This window comes from Eptatretus burgeri, chromosome 3 (genome assembly GCF_056783735.1).
Source record: "Eptatretus burgeri isolate ZD-2024b chromosome 3, Ebu_testis_v1, whole genome shotgun sequence".
Taxonomy (NCBI): domain Eukaryota; kingdom Metazoa; phylum Chordata; class Myxini; order Myxiniformes; family Myxinidae; genus Eptatretus; species Eptatretus burgeri.
Window position 1 is genome coordinate 142,205,009 of NC_140963.1, and position 26,190 is coordinate 142,231,198.

The 26,190-nt window shown below is 41.1% G+C and overlaps 1 long non-coding RNA gene across 1 annotated transcript; it reads right to left on the reverse strand.

Annotated features, from left to right (window-relative positions):
- Nucleotides 1-14,304: 14,304 nt before the first annotated feature.
- Nucleotides 14,305-25,268, reverse strand: LOC147031176 (uncharacterized). Its single transcript, XR_015056710.1, has 2 exons — nucleotides 25,100-25,268; nucleotides 14,305-19,187 (listed from the first exon to the last, which is right to left on the reverse strand). It is a non-coding gene; the product is annotated as an uncharacterized LOC147031176 (long non-coding RNA).
- Between the last annotated feature and the right edge of the window lie 922 nt (nucleotides 25,269-26,190).

Genomic DNA, 26,190 nt, shown 5'->3' on the forward strand with positions numbered 1-26,190 from the left:
GTTATATACATCTGGAAGTGAAAATCTAGATATGCCTGATTGTGAAATGGATTAAATTTTGTTAGATATGTCTGATAGTGAAAATCCAGATATGCCTGATTGTGAAATGGATGAAAATTTGTTATATATGTCTGGAAGTGAAAATGCAGATATGCCTGATTGTTAAATGGATTAAATTTTGTTATATACGTCTGTTAGTGAAAATCCAGACATGACTGATTGTGAAATGGATAAAATTTTGTTATATATGTCTGTTAGTGAAAATCCAGATATGACTGATTGTGAAATGGATAATATTTTGTTAGATACATCTGATAGTGAAAATCGAGATATGCCTGATTGTGAAATGGATGAAAATTTGTAATATACGTCTGTAAGTAAAAATCCAGATATCACTGATTGTGAAATGTTTTAAATTTTGTTATATATGCCTAATAGTGAAAATCCAGATATGGCTGATTGTGAAATGGATGAAAATTTGTCATATACATCTGCAAGTGAAAATCCAGATATGCCCGATTGTGATATGGATGAAAATTTGTAATATATGTCTCTAAGTGAAAATCCAGTTATGGCTGATTGTGAAATGGATTACATTTTGTTAGATACGTCTGTTAGTGAAGATCCAGATATGCCTGATTGTCAAATGGATTAAATTTTGTTATATACGTCTGTTCGTAAAAATCCATATATGACTGATTGTGAAATGGATGAAATTTTGTTAGATACGTCTGATAGTGAAAATCCAGATACGCTGATTGTGAAATGAATGAAAATTTGTTATATACGTCTGCAAGTGAAAATCCAGATATGCCTGATTGTGAAATGGATGAAATTTTGTTAGATACGTCTGTAGGTGAAAATCCAGATATGCCTGATTGTGAAATGCATTAAATTTTGTTATATACAGTATGCCTGATAGTGAAAATCCAGAAATGCCTGATTGTGAAATGGATGAAATTTTGTTTTATACATCTATTCGTGAAACTCCAGATATAACTGATTGTGAAATGGATGAAATTTTGTTAGATACGTCTGTTAGTGAAAATCCAGATATGCCTGATTGTGAAATGGATTAAATTTTGTTATATAAGTCTGCAAGTGAAAATACAGATATGCCTGATTGTGAAATGGATTAAATTTTGTTCGGAGCACGTCTGTTAGTGAAAATCCAAAAATGCCTGATTGTGAAATGGATGGAAATTTGTTATATACATCTGGAAGTGAAAATCTAGATATGCATGATTGTGAAATGGATTAAATTTTGTTAGATATGTCTGATAGTGAAAATCCAGATATGCCTGATTGTGAAATGGATGAAAATTTGTTATATATGTCTGGAAGTGAAAATGCAGATATGCCTGATTGTTAAATGGATTAAATTTTGTTATATACGTCTGTTAGTGAAAATCCAGACATGACTGATTGTGAAATGGATAAAATTTTGTTATATATGTCTGTTAGTGAAAATCCAGATATGACTGATTGTGAAATGGATAATATTTTGTTAGATACATCTGATAGTGAAAATCGAGATATGCCTGATTGTGAAATGGATGAAAATTTGTAATATACGTCTGTAAGTAAAAATCCAGATATCACTGATTGTGAAATGTTTTAAATTTTGTTATATATGCCTAATAGTGAAAATTCAGATATGGCTGATTGTGAAATGGATGAAAATTTGTCATATACATCTGCAAGTGAAAATCCAGATATGCCTGATTGTGATATGGATGAAAATTTGTAATATATGTCTCTAAGTGAAAATCCAGTTTTGGCTGATTGTGAAATGGATTACATTTTGTTAGATACATCTGTTAGTGAAGATCCAGATATGCCTGATTGTCAAATGGATTAAATTTTGTTATATACGTCTGTTCGTAAAAATCCATATATGACTGATTGTGAAATGGATGAAATTTTGTTAGATACGTCTGATAGTGAAAATCCAGATACGCTGATTGTGAAATGAATGAAAATTTGTTATATACGTCTGCAAGTGAAAATCCAGATATGCCTGATTGTGAAATGGATTCAATTTTGTTAGATATGTCTGATAGTGAAAATCCAGATATGCTGATTGTGAAATGGATGAAAATTTGTTATATACGTGTGCAAGTGAAAATCCAGATTTGCCTGATTGTGAAATGGATTAACTTTGTTAGATACGTCTGTAGGTGAAAATCCAGATATGCCTGATTGTGAAATGCATTAAATTTTGTTATATACAGTATGCCTGATAGTGAAAATCCAGAAATGCCTGATTGTGAAATGGATGAAATTTTGTTTTATACATCTATTCGTGAAACTCCAGATATAACTGATTGTGAAATGGATGAAATTTTGTTCGATATGTCTGTTAGTGAAAATCCAGATATGCCTGATTGTGAAATGGATTAAATTTTGTTATATAAGTCTGCAAGTGAAAATACAGATATAAGTCTGATTGTGAAATGGATGAAATTTTGTTCGTTGAGCACGCCTGTTAGTGAAAATCCAAAATGCCTGATTGTGAAATGGATGAAAATTTGTTATATACGTCTGTAAGTAGAAAATCCAGATATGCCTGATTGTGAAATGGATGGCTGAAATTTTGTTAGATACAGTCTGTTAGTGAAAATCCAGATATGCCTGATTGTGAAATGGATGAAAATTTGTTATATATATATCTGTAAGTCAAAAATCCAGATATGCCTGATTGTGATATGGATGAAAATTTGTAATATATGTCTCTAAGTGAAAATCCAGTTTTGGCTGATTGTGAAATGGATTACATTTTGTTAGATACATCTGTTAGTGAAGATCCAGATATGCCTGATTGTCAAATGGATTAAATTTTTGTTATATATACGCCTGTCTCGTAACAAAAATCCATATATGACTGATTGTGAAATGGATGAAATTTTGTTAGATACGTCTGATAGTGAAAATCCAGATACGCTGATTGTGAAATGAATGAAAATTTGTTATATACGTCTGCAAGTGAAAATCCAGATATGCCTGATTGTGAAATGGATTCAATTTTGTTAGATATGTCTGATAGTGAAAATCCAGATATGCTGATTGTGAAATGGATGAAAATTTGTTATATACGTCTGCAAGTGAAAATCCAGATTTGCCTGATTGTGAAATGGATTAACTTTTGTTCGATACGTCTGTAGGTGAAAATCCAGATATGCCTGATTGTGAAATGCATTAAATTTTGTTATATACAGTATGCCTGATGGTGAAAATCCAGAAATGCCTGATTGTGAAATGGATGAAGTTTTGTTTTATACATCTATTCGTGAAACTCCAGATATGCCTGATTGTGAAATGCATTAAATTTTGTTATATACAGTATGCCTGATAGTGAAAATCCAGAAATGCCTGATTGTGAAATGGATGAAATTTTGTTTTATACATCTATTCGTGAAACTCCAGATATAACTGATTGTGAAATGGATGAAATTTTGTTAGATACGTCTGTTAGTGAAAATCCAGATATGCCTGATTGTGAAATGGATTAAATTTTGTTATATAAGTCTGCAAGTGAAAATACAGATATGTCTGATTGTGAAATGGATTAAATTTTGTTCGATACGTCTGTTAGTGAAAATCCAAAAATGCCTGATTGTGAAATGGATGGAAATTTGTTATATACATCTGGAAGTGAAAATCTAGATATGCATGATTGTGAAATGGATTAAATTTTGTTAGATATGTCTGATAGTGAAAATCCAGATATGCCTGATTGTGAAATGGATGAAAATTTGTTATATATGTCTGGAAGTGAAAATGCAGATATGCCTGATTGTTAAATGGATTAAATTTTGTTATATACATCTGTTAGTGAAAATCCAGACATGACTGATTGTGAAATGGATAAAATTTTGTTATATATGTCTGTTAGTGAAAATCCAGATATGACTGATTGTGAAATGGATAATATTTTGTTAGATACATCTGATAGTGAAAATCGAGATATGCCTGATTGTGAAATGGATGAAAATTTGTAATATACGTCTGTAAGTAAAAATCCAGATATCACTGATTGTGAAATGTTTTAAATTTTGTTATATATGCCTAATAGTGAAAATTCAGATATGGCTGATTGTGAAATGGATTACATTTTGTTAGATACATCTGTTAGTGAAGATCCAGATATGCCTGATTGTCAAATGGATTAAATTTTGTTATATACGTCTGTTCGTAAAAATCCATATATGACTGATTGTGAAATGGATGAAATTTTGTTAGATACGTCTGATAGTGAAAATCCAGATACGCTGATTGTGAAATGAATGAAAATTTGTTATATACGTCTGCAAGTGAAAATCCAGATATGCCTGATTGTGAAATGGATTCAATTTTGTTAGATATGTCTGATAGTGAAAATCCAGATATGCTGATTGTGAAATGGATGAAAATTTGTTATATACGTCTGCAAGTGAAAATCCAGATTTGCCTGATTGTGAAATGGATGAAAATTTGTAATATATGTCTCTAAGTGAAAATCCAGTTTTGGCTGATTGTGAAATGGATTACATTTTGTTAGATACATCTGTTAGTGAAGATCCAGATATGCCTGATTGTCAAATGGATTAAATTTTGTTATATACGTCTGTTCGTAAAAATCCATATATGACTGATTGTGAAATGGATGAAATTTTGTTAGATACGTCTGATAGTGAAAATCCAGATACGCTGATTGTGAAATGAATGAAAATTTGTTATATACGTCTGCAAGTGAAAATCCAGATATGCCTGATTGTGAAATGGATTCAATTTTGTTAGATATGTCTGATAGTGAAAATCCAGATATGCTGATTGTGAAATGGATGAAAATTTGTTATATACGTCTGCAAGTGAAAATCCAGATTTGCCTGATTGTGAAATGGATTAACTTTTGTTAGATACGTCTGTAGGTGAAAATCCAGATATGCCTGATTGTGAAATGCATTAAATTTTGTTATATACAGTATGCCTGATAGTGAAAATCCAGAAATGCCTGATTGTGAAATGGATGAAATTTTGTTTTATACATCTATTCGTGAAACTCCAGATATAACTGATTGTGAAATGGATGAAATTTTGTTCGATATGTCTGTTAGTGAAAATCCAGATATGCCTGATTGTGAAATGGATTAAATTTTGTTATATAAGTCTGCAAGTGAAAATACAGATATGTCTGATTGTGAAATGGATGAAATTTTGTTCGATACGTCTGTTAGTGAAAATCCAAAAATGCCTGATTGTGAAATGGATGAAAATTTGTTATATACGTCTGTAAGTGAAAATCCAGATATGCCTGATTGTGAAATGGATGAAATTTTGTTAGATACGTCTGTTAGTGAAAATCCAGATATGCCTGATTGTGAAATGGATGAAAATTTGTTATATATATATCTGTAAGTCAAAATCCAGATATGCCTGATTGTGATATGGATGAAAATTTGTAATATATGTCTCTAAGTGAAAATCCAGTTTTGGCTGATTGTGAAATGGATTACATTTTGTTAGATACATCTGTTAGTGAAGATCCAGATATGCCTGATTGTCAAATGGATTAAATTTTGTTATATACGTCTGTTCGTAAAAATCCATATATGACTGATTGTGAAATGGATGAAATTTTGTTAGATACGTCTGATAGTGAAAATCCAGATACGCTGATTGTGAAATGAATGAAAATTTGTTATATACGTCTGCAAGTGAAAATCCAGATATGCCTGATTGTGAAATGGATTCAATTTTGTTAGATATGTCTGATAGTGAAAATCCAGATATGCTGATTGTGAAATGGATGAAAATTTGTTATATACGTCTGCAAGTGAAAATCCAGATTTGCCTGATTGTGAAATGGATTAACTTTTGTTAGATACGTCTGTAGGTGAAAATCCAGATATGCCTGATTGTGAAATGCATTAAATTTTGTTATATACAGTATGCCTGATAGTGAAAATCCAGAAATGCCTGATTGTGAAATGGATGAAGTTTTGTTTTATACATCTATTCGTGAAACTCCAGATATGCCTGATTGTGAAATGCATTAAATTTTGTTATATACAGTATGCCTGATAGTGAAAATCCAGAAATGCCTGATTGTGAAATGGATGAAAATTTGTTATATATGTCTGGAAGTGAAAATGCAGATATGCCTGATTGTTAAATGGATTAAATTTTGTTATATACATCTGTTAGTGAAAATCCAGAAATGCCTGATTGTGAAATGGATGAAATTTTGTTTTATACATCTATTCGTGAAACTCCAGATATAACTGATTGTGAAATGGATGAAATTTTGTTAGATACGTCTGTTAGTGAAAATCCAGATATGCCTGATTGTGAAATGGATTAAATTTTGTTATATAAGTCTGCAAGTGAAAATACAGATATGCCTGATTGTGAAATGGATTAAATTTTGTTAGATACGTCTGTTAGTGAAAATCCAGAAATGCCTGATTGTGAAATGGATGAAAATTTGTTATATACGTCTGTAAGTGAAAATCCAGATATGCCTGATTGTGAAATGGATGAAATTTTGTTAGATACGTCTGTTAGTGAAAATCCAGATATGCCTGATTTTGAAATGGATGAAAATTTGTTATATACGTCTGTAAGTGAAAATCCAGATATGCCTGATTGTGAAATGGATTACATTTTGTTATTTATGCCTCATAGTGAAAATACAGATATGCCTGAATGTGAAATGGATGAAAATTTGTTGATTTGATGAAAAAAAAGGTGACCTCACATTTGAAAAGACCAAACGTCATTAGACGTTTTCTGCGATGGTGGCAGATGGATGTTCCAAAGTTTCACCGACTAGAGGTTGACCGTAAATCCTTTCTGTAAGGTGTGCGCCCCCAGATTCACCAGAAACTGGTGTAAGAGATCCTCGCCTTGAAGAGGGTAAAATTTCAGCTTGCTTTAAAGGTTCTGTTCTGGAAGGAAAAGATTGACAAAGGGGGGAGGGGGGGAAGGAGTGTGTGTATATGCCTGCAGTGCTCTGGCACAAGTAAGAGGCTGTCTTACAGGCCCATGAGATCAACCATGCACTTGACAAGGTGAAAGATACCAACACCTGTATCCCGGACAACAAACATGGAAAAGTACATTTCATTCTCTCTCAAGCATGATACAAAGGAGGAGGGCTCAGGAAAGTGAAAAAACTAAGAGCTCTTCATTTGAATTCAGTGCCCAGTTCCTCCTGACTTCCCTAGACAAGCTCACATCAGCCAACTGACCTGAGGACTTTCACATCACATCTGCATATGAGCCTGATGAGCATAAGTGGCAACTACTGCTGCGAAAGGGTGTATACCCCTATGAGCATATGGACTCCTGGGAGAGATTCACAGATCCCCTCCCACCCCAGCAGGCCTTCTACAGCAAACTCAGCGATGAGAACATCAGCAAAGAGGATTACACCCATGCCCAAAAGGTTTGGACCGCTTTTGGGTGTAAAGACATGGGAGAGTACCATGACCTCTCCCTCCATTCAGACGTGCTCCTTATGGTAGATGCCATTGAGACCTTTAGAAAGACCTGCAAGTTGCAATATGGACTAGTCCCTGCCCACTACTATACATGTCCTGGCCTGAGCTGGGACATGCTCCTTAAGAAAACTGGCATAGAGCTCAAACTTCTCATGGATTACGACCAGCACCTCTTCATCGATAAGGGTCTGCGCGGAGGCACTTCCATGGTCTTAAAACGCCACACAAAGGCAAACAACCCACATGTCGAAGGGTACGACTCAAACAAACCTAATAGCCATATCTTATACCTTGACGCCAACAACCTATATGGGTGGGCCATGAGCCAGCCACTGCCAACAGGTGGCTTTGAGTGGGTAGAAGACTGCAGGTACCTTGCTGGGAGGATTGCAGATCACCTGGCAGACAGCCCCGTGGGCTGCATCTTAGAAGTGGACCGAGAATATCCTGAGGAGCTGCACGACAAGCACAATGCCTATCCGCTGGCACCAGAGCGCATGTTAGTTCAGAAGGAGTAGATGTCAGAATACCAGCAATAATATAGGGGTACGTCAATCGAAGTAATAAAGCTGGTGTCAAACCTCTTCGACAAGACTAAGTATATGCTGCACTACCGCAACCTTCAGCTCTATCTCTCCCTAGGAATGAGGCTTAATAAGGCCCACCGAGTTCTGCGGTTCAACTAGAGCCCCTGGATGGAGCCCTACATCCAGATGAACACAGAGCTTCGCAAGAAGGCCACCAGCAACTTTGAAAAGGATCTCCACAAGCTTATGAACAATTCTGTCTTCGGCAAGACGATGAAAAACTTGCGCAAGTGAGTAGACATTTAGCTGGTCCATGCCAATGAGGAAGACAAGCTGCGACACCTAATCTCATGCCCAAGATTTGCACCGCAGAAAATATTCAATCACGACTTCGCTGCTCTTCACATGAATAAGAACAGACTGGTGCTAAATTGACGTGTCTATGTGGGTATGAGCATCCTGGACCTCTCCAAGCATCTCGTGTATGATTTATACGACAACCACCTTAAGGTCCAAAATGGAGACCACGTTCAGCTGTTATTCTCAGACATAGACTCTCTCCTCCTCGAGATCCAGACAGAGGATGTATATGCAGACATGGCCACACATGCAGAGCTCTATGATACGAGCAACTACCCAAAGGACCACCCACTCCACGGCATCAAAAACAAGAAGGTCCTGGGCAAAATGAAGGATGAGTGTGCCGGCCACTCCATCACAGAGTACGTGGGTCTGCGTTCGAAGATGTACTCAATCCAGAGGTCTGATGAAAAGGAGATCCGGAAGGCAAAGGGTGTGAAGAAGTGCGTTGTATAGAAACACCTTCGCCATGAGCAGTACAAAGAGGCTCTCTTTGACAGGAAAACCTTCAGGCATGGAATGGATATACTGAGAAGTGAGTTGTACCAGATCTATGGCATACGGGTAAACAAGGTGTCTTTATCCCCCTTCGACTCCAAGTGGTGGATCGCGAAAAATGGTGTTGACACGCTTGCATATGGGTACAAAGACATCCCTGGCCCCTTTTTATGACTTGATAATAGATGAACTACTTCGCTGAAAGCAGGAGGTGATATTATATTTCAATTGAAATACAAATGTAGTTTTCACAAATCTCGGAAAGCAAGATACGATTTAGCAACCATAGGAATATCCAAAATTCGTTTAGATGTCTCATAGTAGGCCCGAGCGGATGCGGGAAAACGTATTTGCTTTTAAAGATGCTCCTTACTCCGGGCTATTTAGATTATGACAATTTAATCATTTTCACAAAGTCAAGCTTTCAAGCCGACTATCAACTGCTCTCACAAGTCTTCAATGTGAGTCTTAAAAAAGAAAACATCATCAATTTGTTCAAACTTCAAAACAAGCTAAATGATTACAACATTGAAGATGTCCTGCAGCTATTTTGCCAAACCCAAAAGAAAAAGAAATCAAACCGACAGCATCTTGTATTCTTAGCGATAACATGGATGACGTACCCGCACCACAAAATTTGGCTGAATCAAACAAAAACCTTGTTATATTCGATGATTGTGTAAGTGAAAAAAAACCAAAAGGTAATGGATAGCTACTATACCCGAGGGAGACATTCCTCTTGTAATTGTATTTATCTATCGCAGTCGTACTTTCAACTTCCACGTCGCTCAATAAGAAATAATGCAAATACCTTCATACTCTTAAAATTAAACGTGAGAGATACTTTGAATATTGGGAGAGATAACTGTTCAACAGCATGTAGTAAAAGCTAATTTGAAGAGTTCATGAAGCACACGAAGGGCAAATATAAATATCTCGTTGTTAAAGAAGATGAGATGCTTTATGATGTTTTCCAATAAATAGATGGATGCGCAAGAACGAGCAAGAAGATTTAAGGAACATCAAAGGTGGGTTTCCAAAGTAGCTCAACAACAACAAGACATTCAGAAGAAACGGAAGCAAAAAGTAACGGGTGAAGAAGCGTTTGAAAGAAAACAAGAGAAATATTTTAAACCGCTTCTGAAAGCTTCTCAACAGAAAATGGTTGAAACGGGGGTTTCCACAAATCCTTCAACAGAATACACCCCTAAAAAACTTAAAATGATAAAAGATTTTGGCCAAATGACGGAGCAATAACTAAACGAAATAAGAGAATTAGAATGCGATGATTCGGGATTATTCCAACAACTGGAGGAGGAAAATTAACCTCCCAATTATGTTATGAGAGCTCTTCTAAACAATGAATATTCAGCGGATTAAAAAAAACCATAGCGGGTCTCATTTCAACAGAAGAACCAGCAATATTCTATCTTGTCAAACAGAAGGTATTTATATTCAATGATAAATTGGCATTCCTAAGCTCTGCTCGATCAAATGTTAAATTAACTCCAAGTAAAGATTAATGTTTCTTCAAACAAAAGATGGGTATCACGATTCAACTTATTTTGCCGAACTGTTGGATTTGAAAAATGAGGATGACAGAGTATACATTGATTTACTGGAGTCACTTGGCTGTGGGGTTTAGGCACACACGCACCACACGCTCGCTTGCCGAAGCACTGAGAAGGGCAAATAGTCTCTTCGGCGCTTAGACACCCGCTTCTCTCGCCCTTTGCTTTTTCCTCTCTGGACTTTTTCTCTTCACACTTTTTCTCCTCAAACTTCTTCCTCAGAATGTATCTCTTTCTCTTCAGAACGTCTCTCTCCTCTCAAAACATTTCTCTTTCGCTTTTTCCTCATTTTTTTTTTAATATCTCAGAACGTCTCTCTCCTCACAGAACGTCCCTCACGCTTTCTCACGCTCGTTTTTATATCCCCAGGCCGTGTCCGCGGGGTGCCGTCCGCCCCAAGCTCACCCCGCCCCACCAGGGCACGGTTTCCATGACGACCCGTGCGCTCTCAAAAAAGGCGGGCGTCGGAGCTCGCGAAAGAATGTTGCTGAGGAAAAATGAGGGCGGGCTTCAGAGCTCGTAAAAGAAATGTGTGTGAACTTGTCTGTCTTGAAGAAAAAAGCTTCCCATGAGAGAGGGGATCTATCCTTTACCCTTCTCAACACATCACATTTCAGATCCCATTGGACATGGGGATGGGGCTAATCTGGACATGCATTGAAGGAAATAACTGTCTGAGGACCTGGATGTGTGGATGCATTCATCAGACCGGATTCTGAAATCCGTAACAATATATATATATATATATATATATATATATATATATATATATATATATATATATATATATATGTATGTACTAGCAAATAAATCTCAGTATATTTCTCGTAAGTGAATTCTGATGGATATAATTTCTTCATTGAAGGAAATCAGGTGATTACTTTGGTCGGTGATTCTAAAATTTACTCTGCGGAAGATTTTATCTGATACAGGCAGATAAGCAAGATTTTTCCGTTCCATGTTGAATTTATATCGAGTGGGGGTTGAGAATGCACGGAAGGAGAATATTGCATTTGTTCTTTTACCGTCTCTGAAAGCCCCGTCAACCAAATCACAGTGAATCAAAACAGAATTTATACCTGAAGATATTTGGATAGTTTCATTGCTGCCATAAAGTCCTTTCATTTCAATCTTTTTTGAGGAGAAACCCAATAATTGGGGGGTCTCAGTTCTCAGAACCATCACAATGTATTTAAACAGTACATTGTGACAGTTTTGAAACTGCTCCCCAACCCCCACCCCACCATATGTGCTGGGTAGAAAAACCCGTTAAGGAGGAAGTAGAGTCGACTCAGAGAAAGACTCAGTGTCGAAGATGATTGACAGCAAAGGAGGCGTTACCTGGTGAGTGCACCAATGAGAACGAGCTATCACGTGTCAAAGGGCAAGCAACGACCTTTGCTCCAGGGATCTCCACCTGCCACGAACGTTGATCGCTCAAGTCTCCGACCCGCTTAAGCAGCTTGAAAGACAGAACACCAGACCATTCGCTGCTGTTGGAATGCGCTGGGTACCTGAATAAGAAGCCTGTAAAGGTATTCACCCCCAACCAATAATGCTACATTTCGATGAGTGATGTGGAAACAACTTTTCCAAATGAAGTTTTTTATTCATAACTGAAGAGATCAAACTAAACATTGTTCTAGTTGAAGGATGTTACCTGTCAGGAGTACCTGTAAAAAACAAGTACAAATCAAAATCCACTTGTTGTAACAGTATTCGGCCCCTCCGGTCAGTACTTGGTGGAAACACCTTTTCCAGCAATGACTGCTACGAGTGTTTGTGGGTAGGTCTCCACCAGCTTTGTACAGTGACATGGTGAAATCTTTGCCCATCGGTCACGTGGAAATTTCTCTAGTTCTGCCATGTTTGATGGGGATCGTCGATGGACTGCGATGTTCAAGTCTCACTATAAATGTTCAATTGGGTTCAAGTTAGGACTTTGACTGTGACACTCAAGAACATTTATTTTAATTCTTATTCAACCACTCCAGTGTGGGTTTAGCTTTGTGCTTCAGATCATTGTCATTAATCTGCTGAAATGTGAATCTCCTTCCCAGTTTCAGATTCATGGCTGACTCACACAAGTTTTCATGAAGGATGCTCCTGTACTTTACACCGTCCATTGTCCCTTACATCCTGTCAAGCTTGCCAGTCCCTGCTGATGACAGGTAGCCCATAACGTGATGCTCCAACGACCATGCTTGACAGTAGGGATGGTGTCGACTGGGTGATGTGCAGTGTTCGGCTTGAACTAGACATAATGCTTTGAATTTAGACCAAAAGGTTCAATTTTTTGTCTCATATGACCACAAAAACGTTTCTCTATATACTTGCGATATCATCAAGATGTTTTTTTCTTCCACAAACTCCATCCGAGCTTTTAAATGTGTCTTTTTCAACAATGGCTTCTTTCTTTCCTCCTGTCCAGAGAGGCCAGCTTCGTGAAGGGATGTTGATTGATTGAACATTTGACCATCTTGCACAATGAGCCTTGCAGATCTTTAACAAGTCATTGTTAGATTTACAGTGACATCACAAACCAGTTTCCTGCTTTCCCGGCTGCTGAATTTGGATTGGTGACCTGATCTGGGTAGAGTCTGGGTGGTATGATATGTCTTCCACATCTTGTTTCAGATAATGAAGGGTACAGACAAAATAAGTACAGAATAATTATTCAGCAGAGTAGACAGTGATGGGACCAGGCCATAGCCTGAGACAAAAGTGGAGGAGAGTTACAACAGTAGTAAGGCAGGGGACTTTTACAGAGAGAGTAGTCAATGCATGGAATTATCTTCTTGGAAAGGTAGTGGCAGCAGAAACAGTTGATAAGTTTAAATTGGAATTAGACAGGTACCTGGAATTATTGGAGATAGAGGCATAGAGGGATGTTGGCAGGACTTTTAGGTAGCTCGAACATTGATGGGTGATTGTGTGCATCTGTCAAGGGGTGGTGTGTGGTTGACGTTGTGTGTTTCTCACCCAAGAGCCACCTTCGCCTACTCCTCCATCCTCTCCTCCCTAGAAAAATAAACATTAAAAAACATTTTGCATTTGTCTTTTCTTATACAAATTATTCTGGTGTTGACGTAGCGCAGGCATGATGGACCGAATGGATTCCTCCTGTGTCTAAATTTCCTCGTGTGTATGTATCCTTGTGTAAAGTGTAAAGCACCACCTCTTGATAAGTGGAAATTAGAGCAAACTGCATCAATTGGCACATTAATTAATAGATTGTGTGTGTCGAAGATGAACGCTTATGACACCGAAGGTTCATCTTGTGGAATGAAAGGCCAGCTGGATTGTTGTTGTACTTCACTCGGATTTACAACCGCACATCACGAGTTGTGTCCAAGCATCTGGAATTAGGGGTAACCTTACTCCGTACAACTACAATTTGTAGAGATGTCCACTCTTTACTTCAGGAGGATTAAAGAAGGTAGTAGTAGTAGTAACCCATCTACCTCCTTTACAAGCTCAGTATTAGTAGTCATCATATGATATGATGATGAAAAGGGATGCAAAACTCAGACCCCGCAGACAGAGCTCAGTGACAAGAATATGTCTATCGCCATACATGTACTTTATCTGTATAAAGGGTGGCGGACACACATTTGCAACTTTTTTTTCTGCTTGCAGTTACCTACCTCCTAACCTGAGCTGCTGGTGCCACCTAGTGGTCACAGTTCAAATTCTTCTGATGCGCAGCTTTTCACATGATTGAAGACTGCTGCCCATATCACTTCCGACGAAGGGTTAACGACCAAAATGTCCACTTCTTCTGGCTGTCCACGGTGGTTAATTAGCATACATGTAACCGAGCGAGGTGGGCCGCTCTAATTAAAGAGGAAAGACCAATCAAAGTTCTCACATTGAATGGCATTTATTTTCCCTAAACTTGTAACCATTCACAGTAATGAAGACAGCACAGCGGCTTCACCCATTCAGCCCAACATGCTGAGACTAGCCCTGAAATGAAATGACAGTGATAAATCTCCCATGGAAACCATCAACTCAAACACCAACGGAGAGACGAACAGCATCCATGAAATCATTTCTGCAACGTGCTTTTGTCATGTGTTTCCAACAGCCATCCTTCATGGTGGAATATAAAAACATAAACAGTGCCATTTTAACCTGGAAGTTATGCGGTGATACCACTTTACATCATATCCAACAGGGCCATGGGTTAGCCCCAAAACACATGAGGTTGCCGTCGACTGTGGCCCACTTTGCAACAACTCAATCGTTGGCCAAAAATCACCGATGATGATACGCACACCTGTTAAACTATCTCCCCTTATGTTTATAATAACAACTTGTCCCTGGCAGTCAATCGTTCATAAAGCAACCCTTGGAGACTGAACTCGTCGAATAAAGTTTGCGTGCACACCGTCTTGTTAGCAGCTCCCCGGTCCTTTATCTCCTCCACGTGGAAAGCTGTTGGTATGGCCAGGGATGGACATCCTGTCTACAGTTCATGGGAAGTGAATGCTGAGATTAATTTCCATTATCACAACAGGCTACAACCTCAGCATCAACAGAGAAATAAAATATATTCACAAAATATGTTCCTCTTCTCTGCTCTTTCACTGACTACCTATGCGTAGAGGGCAAGGAACCCGCATTTTATGGGTTTGATCCGTTTTGTTTGTGAAAACCTGCAGACCCATGTTAGTATTGTGAAAACCTGTATTGGATGGAAAGTTTGATAAATTTTAATAACGCAATGTTTCGCTTCCATTCCACTTGCAAGGATTGATACACAGACTGATAAACCTGCAGCGACCTGTAGTCGATATGCCAAGGTGTCTCTCTAGTGTCGTGTGTAGTGGCTGTGTGAAGTCATGAGCTTTCTCTCACCGAAGGCGATGCCGACATCCTCCAGGATTCTGCACGCAGTATTCATGCTGCGGCCATTCTCAGTCTGGGCCCTAGAAATAGGAGCAACCCCTTCCCCAGGGTGGAACAAGGCACAAACATGTTTTTTTGGTTTATTGGGATGTGTGGAGTAGGAAATGGATGTTTGTGAAAAAATTAATATTGGGGATAACATTTATCTTTGACATTATTTGTGTTTTTGGACGTCCACAATTTTGGACGCGTCACAAAATCACAAAAACGGTTGTTAAATATTTAATTTTCAACTACTAAGCATAAATGAGGTGTCATTGTTCAGAATTAAGTGTGTTGTCATAGATTGGTTACAACATCACAAATACACAAACCTGAAGATAACAGAAAAATTTGATCACATTTCAGTAATTCTGAGTATATGTTTATTTTGATTTGCTCATTGTTTGTTCACCAGTCCTTCCTCTTTGTCTTTGAAGGGACAGAGAATGTTTCATCATCTATGACAGCTCTAGATAAGAATAAATACGATGGACGATGATGAACCCCCAGATAAGAAAGGTCGTTTGAAGATGAAAGAATGTATTTTGTGCTTCAAATCCCGAACCAAAGGTGGCATTATTGTCAAGAACCTGACACGGGATGGTCTTATGACTAAATTAACTGTTTGCAAAAAACGAAAAGACAATGTTTACGAGTTATTGTCGCCCTTAGAAGATAAAATGTTGTCCAATGAGGTCCATGTGTGCTTCCACAAATGATGTCGGGCAAATTATACAAACTCCTCCAACAACTATATGTTTGACCATGCAGCAGATGAAGGTGCATCTGCAGGGATTCCCTCAGTGCAGCGAAGCAGTCGGACAGATCCATCTGATTTCAATATCCGTACTCACTATTTTGTGTGTGACAAAGGGGACAAGAAAAAGGAGAGACTTACTTCAATTTCAACTTGTACTGGCAAATTGACCAGAGAGAAGGTCTTGGAGGCAGCTGCCAACTGACATGAAGACGTGGTTCATACCGAATGTTCACACACCTGGATCTCTTTGCCATTGATGTGAAATATCACCGGAGTTGCTATGGACATTATATCAGTGATCACAACATCAAAGCAGCATGTTCCAAAGCTGTCAGTGTAGACGAAGAAGAGACAAACACTTGTTATGAGGAAGCATTCCACGTTCTTAAGGCTGAACTGGATAAATCAGTCCCATCCAAGGAAATGGTGGTGACAAATCTCTCTTTCCTAAAATCACAGTATATAAAAGCCCTAGTGGACAGAGGAGTGACTGAGGCACAAAATTACTCCTCCTGGACGTTAAAGACAAAACTCAAAAACTGTCATGGGGACAGATTGGTCTTTGTTCAACAACGTGGGCAATCGGACTTGATCTGCTCATACAACGTGACAATTGGTGATGCATTCAGGCAGGCATCCAATCTGGAAACTGATGAAGACATTGAGTTTTCAGATTTGGAGTCAGCAAGCGATCAGCTGGATGAATAGCAGATCTTGCACATGGCAGCAGCGATATTGAGAAGCCATTTGAACAATATAACTGATGGGGACAGTTACATTTCTTGTCGTGATATGGAGCTTGGTGAGTGTGCCAAATATGTGCCAGATTTTCAGTATTATGGTCCCGTCATGGTGTATGAGCAGAAATACATTTGAATCCATATGCAGCCAGTCCGACAGTGACTCACAACCTCGAGACCTGAAAATCATAGCTATATGCCAGAATATCATCGCTGAGTCCACAAGTACGGACACCAATAAGCCTCTGTCTGGGAATTTATGTACATCACACCTTTGGAAGCAAGAAATTGATTGATCATCTCCATGAATTGGGTTATTCTGCGTCCTATGATGAAGTACGGAGGTTTCTAACTTCAGTTGCGATTGACCAGAAGGAAGCAGATGTGTTTGTTCTGTGAGGTATGGAAAGGGGAGATGACCATGCTATGACAGATGCTGCAATTGACAATTTTGACCAAGATGAACAAACCCTTGATGGCAAATCAACAACCTATGCCATGGCCACAGTATTATCCAAGCGCTGTCCAATCGATTAAAAATAAAATGTGATCATATTTTTCAGATAATTTCAGGTTTGTGTATTGTGTGGTGTTATAATTAGCGACGACAACGAACGACGACATTTTTTTACACTGTTTCGTTCCAAAATTAAATGCGTTTGAACATTAGACCCGGTGGACTGGCGGCGATCTTGGATTTGACCTCTCACGGTCCTCAGAGGTCAAATCTGACTTCCCTCCACATCTGAAAATAAACCTTATGGTATTCACTATGTCAGAAAATTCATGCTTTTCTCATAAAACGCACAATCATTGTGCTTATCCCGCTGTACTAAATGAACTGACGGAACTCTGACGCAAAATCAGTATTCAGATCCTTGTGATACACACCGACAAGCCCTGTAATAGCAGTGTTGATATCCTCGGTCATAGAGTCAAACTCTGTCAGAACGCTAAACCGCTGCAGCACTACAGAATACGCCTCTATGCGTTTCTGAAATGCACTTCGCAGTTGGTCAATGATGACATAAAATGTATTAACTTTGATTTTTTGTTGGCCCGTCATCCCTTCTGTGGCATCAGTAGCATTTCCATCATTGTCACGCTTCTTACGCTTGGGCATTCGCCGACTTTCGGATTTGTAAGTGCTGTTGCCACAGCGATCACATGCTTGTTGCTCAGCATGATTCTGACCTGTATGACTGGAGATACTAATGAACGTGAGGAAACGCTCGACAGGCTTGTGATCTATCATGTTAACGTAGCGGAGAATGATAGTGACCTGGTCCATATGGGCAATGTCTGGTGTGGAGTCCACTGAAACGGAGAAATACCACGACTTCGAAATCTCATCCTTGATGCGACCAAGTACTTGCTTACCCATCATAGCAATTAATTCTTCGCAGATTGCTTTTGACAAATAAGACGTGTGACCACGACCCCGTGATTGGCATGGTAATAGATGTTCTGGGACAAAAACGGATCAAACTGGCCAATCAACTCCAAAATGCCCAAGTAATTACCATTGCTGCTGGAGCCAACAATTTTGTTACTACCTCGAAACGACTGACCCCTCTCGCAAAGAAAAGTAATTATGGCAACACAACGTGTCAACACATTTTTCCAATAGCTGCGCTGCTCCAGCATGTTTTGATGCAATTGCTTATCAACTCGACCGGCATCAGCACTCCGCTGACAAAATTTTAGAACTGATTCTATGTGCTTTGGGCTGATTTCATGGGCTTTCAAGTACTGAGGCATATCCTTCCAATCAGTAAACCCTGAGCCAGAAAGCTGTGCACCTCTGTCAGAGGAAAACAGAGTGCACGGAAAACAGAAAACGCAACCTTTGGCAGGAGAATAAACCAACCAATCACGATCAGCTACCTCCCCATTTGGCAAAACCCGTTTGAAGGCACTGGCATTAAGAAAGCGATTCACCCCAAAGTATTCACGCTTCGTTTCTGGATAACTGTCATCCAAGTTCCGAAAATGGTCAGTGCCCAAGCTGATGCACACATGGCGCAGTTTGTCTGTGAAGTTACCAAACAACCCGACATCATTGGGAATCGGTGGAGTCGATACTGAAGCATCTTCACCCCTAGTGCCACCACCGTCGGTCGGCCTGTCTTCGACAGGATCCACTGCGGGGGATGTTGAAGGGGAGTCCTTCGCTGAATCTATATCATCATCACCACCAACACCAGCATCTTTCTCCACCACATGGAAAAACGATGTCAATTTATGAGTCTTCTTGAGTAGTTGATCCTCCAGTCCTTATGCTTCTTTTTCTGCAACTCCTGAGCTCGCTTCGAGCCACCTTTGCATCCTGACACAACGAAGGATTGAATCTGCAAATAGAACATCAGATGTACAAGTTTTAAAACCTTTTATTATAAAATACAAACCACATTAAACACCACTTGTGCATGCCCGTAAGTGCGTGCCCGTAGGTGTGTGCCCGTAGGTGCAAACAAAACAAAACAAAAAACTTTCAAACCGCATGCCAGAAACAACCACACAGGCCATTCCTTCGCTCTCACATGCCCGTACGTGCGTGGCCGTACATGCAAAAAAAACAACTTTCAAACCGCGTGCCAGAAACAACAACCACACAGGCCGTTCCTTCGCTCTCGTAAACGACGATTGGATTGGGGCATTGTGTTTAATAAAATCGAAAAAGTACAGAGATCGAGAAAGAAAGAATACAGTAAGTCGATAAATCAAGAAAAAAATCGAGAAAGAATACAGTAATCGTCACTGACTGGATTGGGGTATTGGGTTGAAGAAAATCGAGAAAGAAATCGAGAAAGTACAGAAATCGAGAAAGAATACAGTAATCGTCATTCTCCGGAAGTGAAGTCCTCACTGTCTGGAAGTTCGCATATGGCAGTTACGATTATTCGCAATTTATTCTTAATGGCCAATTATTTAATTAGCGCCAACGTATTTTGCCTTTTCCCAATGTCATCGCAAGGAAAAACACAAAAAGAAGAGGAAAGAGGAGAAAAAAAACATGCAAAAAATAATTTACTTCCTGCTTCGGAGCATACCAGCACTCTGATGTTCCCCAAATTTATACACCGTCTAATATGAAAACGATCATAACTTGGGGCATTGTGTTTATCTATAAATGCGCATAAGAAATCGAGAAATTATTAGAATAAACGAAAAAAAAACGTGCAAAAAAAATTTACTTCCTGGTTCGGAGCATACCAGCATTCTGATCTTACCGAAATTTATACACCGTCTAATAGGAAAACGATCATAACTTGGGGCATTGTGTTTATCTATAAATGCGCATAAGAAATCGAGAAATTATTAGAATACACGAAGTCATCACTCTCCGGAAGCCCGTACGTTGTAACCCGGAATGGGGAACGTGGCTGTGCTTCCCTTCACCATCGGCCACGCCCACGCAACAACGTGTTCTATCATTGGTTTGGTAAATAAATGGTCATAACTTGTGAAGCACTTGTCCGATTAATATCAAACCTTAAAACGGCACATCCTCAGGTCCCCAGCAATATATCTGGCAAGTTTCAATTAGATCGGACCAGAGGTTGTCGAGAAACAGCGGTCACACACACACATAGAGATTGCTGGAATTATAGATAGATACAGTGTTTACCTCACCTCCGACCGCGTGTCGAATGGTGACCGTGTCGAGTCTGAGGCGGGGCGGGGAGGACGGCCGCTCCCTGCCGATTGGCTAAGGAGGGACGCCATGCCTACGCTAGACTCCGCCCACGCCCGCTCCCTGCCGATTGGCTAAGGAGGGACGCTGCGCCCACGCTCGACTCCGCCCATGCGCGCGCCTGCTGGCTGACGTGCGCACGAAGGATGCCGCGAGCGTCATGACGTCAGGATGGACGTGAAGATGGCGTTGTTGTCGTTGTTGTTGTTGCGGGAGATAGGGAATTCCAATAATGAATCGCAACACATTTACACTAATTCACCCATTAGACCATGGGGAGGAAGCTATCTATAAAACACGTACTTACCGAGATAACTGAGCTAAAGGAACCTATATGTTGCATGCGATAGATTTCCAAATTCGAAACAATATAATTAGACCAATAAGAATTGTATGAAAAAAAAAAAGTTGCCTAAATTTTTGTGGATGGCCCGAAGGCCAGCTCTGGCCTGTAGAATGGGTGGAGCTTGTGGCACAGACACAAAACTGAGCTTTATATATGATGAGCAGGGGAACCCGGAGTTGCCCAGCAAAACTGGGTCCCTCCTCCAACCCACCCCTTCCCCTGCCTCCTTCACCCAAGTCCCTCCTCCCACCCTTCCCCTCTCGACTCCCACCCTTTCCCTCTCTCCTCCACCCTTCCCCTCTCTATTCCCGCCCTTGCCCTCTCTATTCCCACCCTTCCCCTCTCTATTCCCCTCTCTATTCCCACCCTTCCCCTCTCTACTCCCTCCCTTCCCTCTCTCTCCTCCACCCTTCACCTCTGTACTCCCACCCTTACCCTCTCTCCTCCACCCTTCCCTCTCGACTCACACTCTTCCCCTCTCGACTCCCACCCTTCCCCTCTGTACTCCCACCCTCCCCTCTCTCCTCCACCCTTCCCCTCTCTATTCCCACCCTCCCCTCTCGACTCCCACACTTCCCCTCTCTATTCCCACCCTTCCCCTCTCTATTCCCACCCTTCCCTCTCTCCTCCACCCTTCCCTCTCTCCTCCACCCTTCCCTCTCTCCTCCACCCTTCCCTCTCTCCTCCACCCTTCCCCTCTCTATTCCCACCATTCTCCTCTCTCCTCCACCCTTCCCCTCTCTATTCCCACCCTTCTCCTCTCTCTCCTCCACACTTCCCCTCTCTCCTCCACCCTCCCCCTCTCTATTCCCACCATTCTCCTCTCTCCTCCACCCTTCCCCACTCTATTCCCACCCTTCCCCTCTCTATTCCCACCATTCTCCTCTCTACTCCACCCTTCTTGTCTCTCCTCCACCCTTCCCCTCTCCACTCCACCCTCCCCCTCTCTATTCCCACCATTCTCCTCTCTCCTCCACCCTTCCCCACTCTATTCCCACCCTTCCCCTCTCGATTCCCACCATTCTCCTCTCTCATCCACCTTCCCCTCTCCATTCCCACCCTTCCCCTCTCGATTCCCACCCTTCTCCTCTCTCCTCCACCCTTCCCCCCTCCATTCCCACCATTCTCCTCCCCTCTTCACCCTTCCCCTCTCTCTTCCCGCCCTTCCCCTCTCTCTCCCCCCCCCCTCCCCTCTCTCCTCCACCCTCCGCCTCTCTATTCCCACCATTCTCCTCTCTCCTCCACCCTTCCCCACTCTATTCCCACCCTTCCCCTCTCGATTCCCACCATTCTCCTCTCTCATCCACCCTTCCCCTCTCCATTCCCACCCTTCCCCTCTCGATTCCCATCATTCTCCTCTCTCCTCCACCCTTCCCCTCTCTATTCACACCCTTCCCCTCTCTACTCCCACCCTTCCCCTCTCTATTCCCACCATTCTCCTCTCTACTCCACCCTTCTCCTCTCTCCTCCACCCTTCTCCTCTCTCCTCCACCTCTCCACTCCACCCTTCCCCTCTCTACTCCCACCCTTCCCTTCTCTACTCCCACCCTTCTCCTCTCCTCCACGGTTCCCCTCTCGACGCCCACCCTTCCCTTCTCTGCTCCCACCCCTCTCCTGTCGTCCCCCTTTCCCCTCTCGACTTCCACCCTTCCCCTCTCTCCTCCACCCTTCCCCTCTCTCCTCCACCCTTCTCCTCTCTCCTCCACCCTTCCCCTCTCTATTCCCACCCTTCCCCTCTCTCCTCCACCCTTCCACTCTCTCCTCCACCCTTCTCCTCTCGACTTCCACCCTTCCCCTCTCTCCTCCACCCTTCCCCTCTCTCCTCCACCCTTCTCCTCTCTCCTCCACCCTTCCCCTCTCTATTCCCACCCTTCCCCTCTCTCCTCCACCCTTCCACTCTCTCCTCCACCCTTCTCCTCTCGACTTCCACCCTTCCCCTCTCTCCTCCACCCTTCCCCTCTCTCCTCCACCCTTCTCCTCTCTCCTCCACCCTTCCCCTCTCTATTCCCACCCTTCCCCTCTCTCCTCCACCCTTCCACTCTCTCCTCCACCCTTCTCCTCTCTCCTCCACCCTTCTCCTCTCTCCTCCACCCTTCCCCTCTCCACTCCACCCTTCCCCTCTCCACTCCACCCTTCCCCTCTCCACCCTTCCCCTCTCTCCTCCACCCTTCTCTCTCCACCCTTCCCCTCTCTATTCCCACCATTCTCCTCTCTCCTCCACCCTTCTCCTCTCTCCTCCACCCTTCCCCTCTCCACTACATCCTTCGCCTCTCTCCTCCACCCTTCCCCTCTCTCCGCCACCCTTCCCCTCTCTCCTCCCACCCTTCCCCTCTCTACTCCCACCCTTCCATCCAAACTCCCTCCTCCACCCTTTCCTTTCTCCTTCCCACAGAGGTACCCGGCGTTGCCAGGAATATAACGTGCATCCACCACAATTAAGCATATTTAGAGACAAACATTCGATTCATCAAACTTTACAATATTGAACAGAAATAACAACATTGAACAGATTATTGTAATGTTTTTGGGGAGACAAGATTGAATGTTTTTCCATCAAGGGCCAGAACATGTAAATTGTTCGACGTTCTCATTCCAGAGCAGTGTGTGTATGTGTGTATGTGTGTATGTGTGTATGTGTGTATGTGTGTATGTGTGTATGTGTGTATGTGTGTATGTGTGTATGTGTGTATATATATATATATATATATATATATATATATATATATATATATATATATATATATATATATATATATATATATATATATATATATATATATATATATATATATATATATCTTCTTCTTTCAGCTGCTCCCGTTCGGGGTCGCCACAGCGGATCATCCGTATGATCCGCATCGTGATTTGGCACATGTTTTACGCCGGATGCCCTTCCTGACGCAACCCTGGCCGCTTCTTACGACACAGGGATATGGTACACCTATTTTTACCGGGGTATACACCGGCTCAGTATACTGGTACTCATTTTGCCGACCTCTGAAGGATGACAGGCTGAGTCAACCCCCTGGTGTATTAATTCAGTGGCCCAATGGGGCTTGAACTCAGGACATCTTGGATCCCAAGCCGCTGCCCTAACCACTGCGCCAACACCAGGATATATATATATATATATATATATATATATATATATATATATATATATATATATATATATATATATATATATATATATATATATATATATATATATATATATATATATATATATATATATATATATATATATATATATATATATATATATATATATATATATATATATATATATATATATATATATATATATATATATATATATAGTTGTCGACGAGTTATGACATGTTATGATATATATATATAGTTGACCACGTGAAAAACATTTGAAATTTGATTTGTTGTCAGACAATCTGAACGCACTCTCTAAAAAACGATGCGGGTGAACAGATCAAAGTCGCTTGTTTATAAATTTACACAATTGAGTGGAAATTCTTTAAAGAATAAATAAATTATAATATTATTACAATAAAATATTAAACATATTGGAGTCTGATAATCTTCTTTCATGAACAGTACAAGGCTGCATGTTGCATCATTGACTGAGTGTGTGGCAGTGCTGCTGATGCAGTGCCCCTGTCGGTTGGAGTAATAATTTGGAATTTGGCAAACACCTGTTGCCTCTGCCGGCAGTTACCACAAGTGCACCTGAAAATAATTATCTTTTATCAACACAAATATCTACAAATCAAATGAACCACCATCTATCTATAGTGGAAAGCAGGTATGTTTGTATATCATTAAATACTCCTCCGAAAGGATTTGGCTGAGGGTACCTCTTCCTCTATCATCCCCCATCAATCATCACCCCCACAACACCCACCACTATTCCACACCCTCTCATCAACCACACAATACCCACCACCATTCCACACTCTCTCCACCATCCCACACCCTCCCCCTCTCCCATCAATCATCACCCCCACAATACCCACCACTATCCCACACTGAATTTAAAATGAAACAAGATGGATAATAATCATTTTACCTTTAATATCTCATCTTATGTGATTCTAATGAACAGTCGTCAGGACTACACGACCCTCTGTGACGGAGCATCGGTGCTGCCGGAGCGGTTTGTTGGCTGTTCGGGTCGCATTGGGTGGTTTGCAATTTGGTGGGGGGCAACAATTTGGAATCTGTTCAGGGTGCCGGCGATAGCTCACCTTCTCTTCGCAAAGGACACTGTGTGGACCTTGAACGCGCATCCGAGGGACGGCACACACATTGATGAAACACCGAGATGACAGGTCGTAGCTGGGTCGGGGATTCGAACCCAGGATAGACGGCTAAGTGCGACGAGAGAGTGTGCGTTCCTCGAGAGCCGAGGACATCTTGCCAGTCCACATGAGATTAAAATAACGTGTAAAATGGGGGTGGGGGGGGCACGTGGTATGATCTCATCAGGTTCAATGATATACTTACATGTTGTGTTAATAAAGTTTGGTTGGGCGTTTAGCACATGTTCCAACATGTCTGTGAAGGCCATGAAGCTGACACCACGAAAAAGACCACACCTAGCCCTTACAACCAGAGGTGGTTAGGAAAGTCTGACGTGGATTCTCTCTCTTCTCTCTTCTCTCTTCTCTCTTCTCTCTTCTCTCTTTTTCTCTCTCTCTCTCTCTCTCTCTCTCTCTCTCTCTCTCTCTCTCTCTCTCTCTCTTCTCTCTTCTCTCTTCTCTCTTCTCTCTCTCTCTCTCTCTCTCTCTCTCTCTCTCTCTCTCTCTCTCTCTCTCTCTCTCTCTCACTCTCTCCAACATCCCCTCGAGGAGAAAGTACAATCGACCACAAAAACAATGGTTCATCGGACAACAGGCGCGAAGATCCATCTGCAGACCATGGTCCCTCCCACGACGGGACATCACCGGGACCATGTTTCTCATTGAGGCTTCAAGGAACAAAAACGACCTTCATAGTTCATTCAGACCCATCAGCTTCAGCAATGGCCGAGGATCGCACGAGACTCTGCGAATTGTCCTTTGTCCCTGTTGTTTGTCCAACAATATCCTCGATAGATCAAGCTGTGGTCACGTGATGTTACTCAGAGATGCACAGGAACAATAATAGTGTCTCAAGGGTCCATTTTACCCATCATGTCTGTGCCATATCGATGTCCTTTTCGTTAATATTCTATGTATTTACTAATCTTCTTTGTACAAAAGCAACTCAAACCGTTTATTTCATCAAACCGAACGTGGACATCCGACTTCATACTCAATTTATTCCAAAGAAGCAGTTTAACCTCGGAACATGTAGT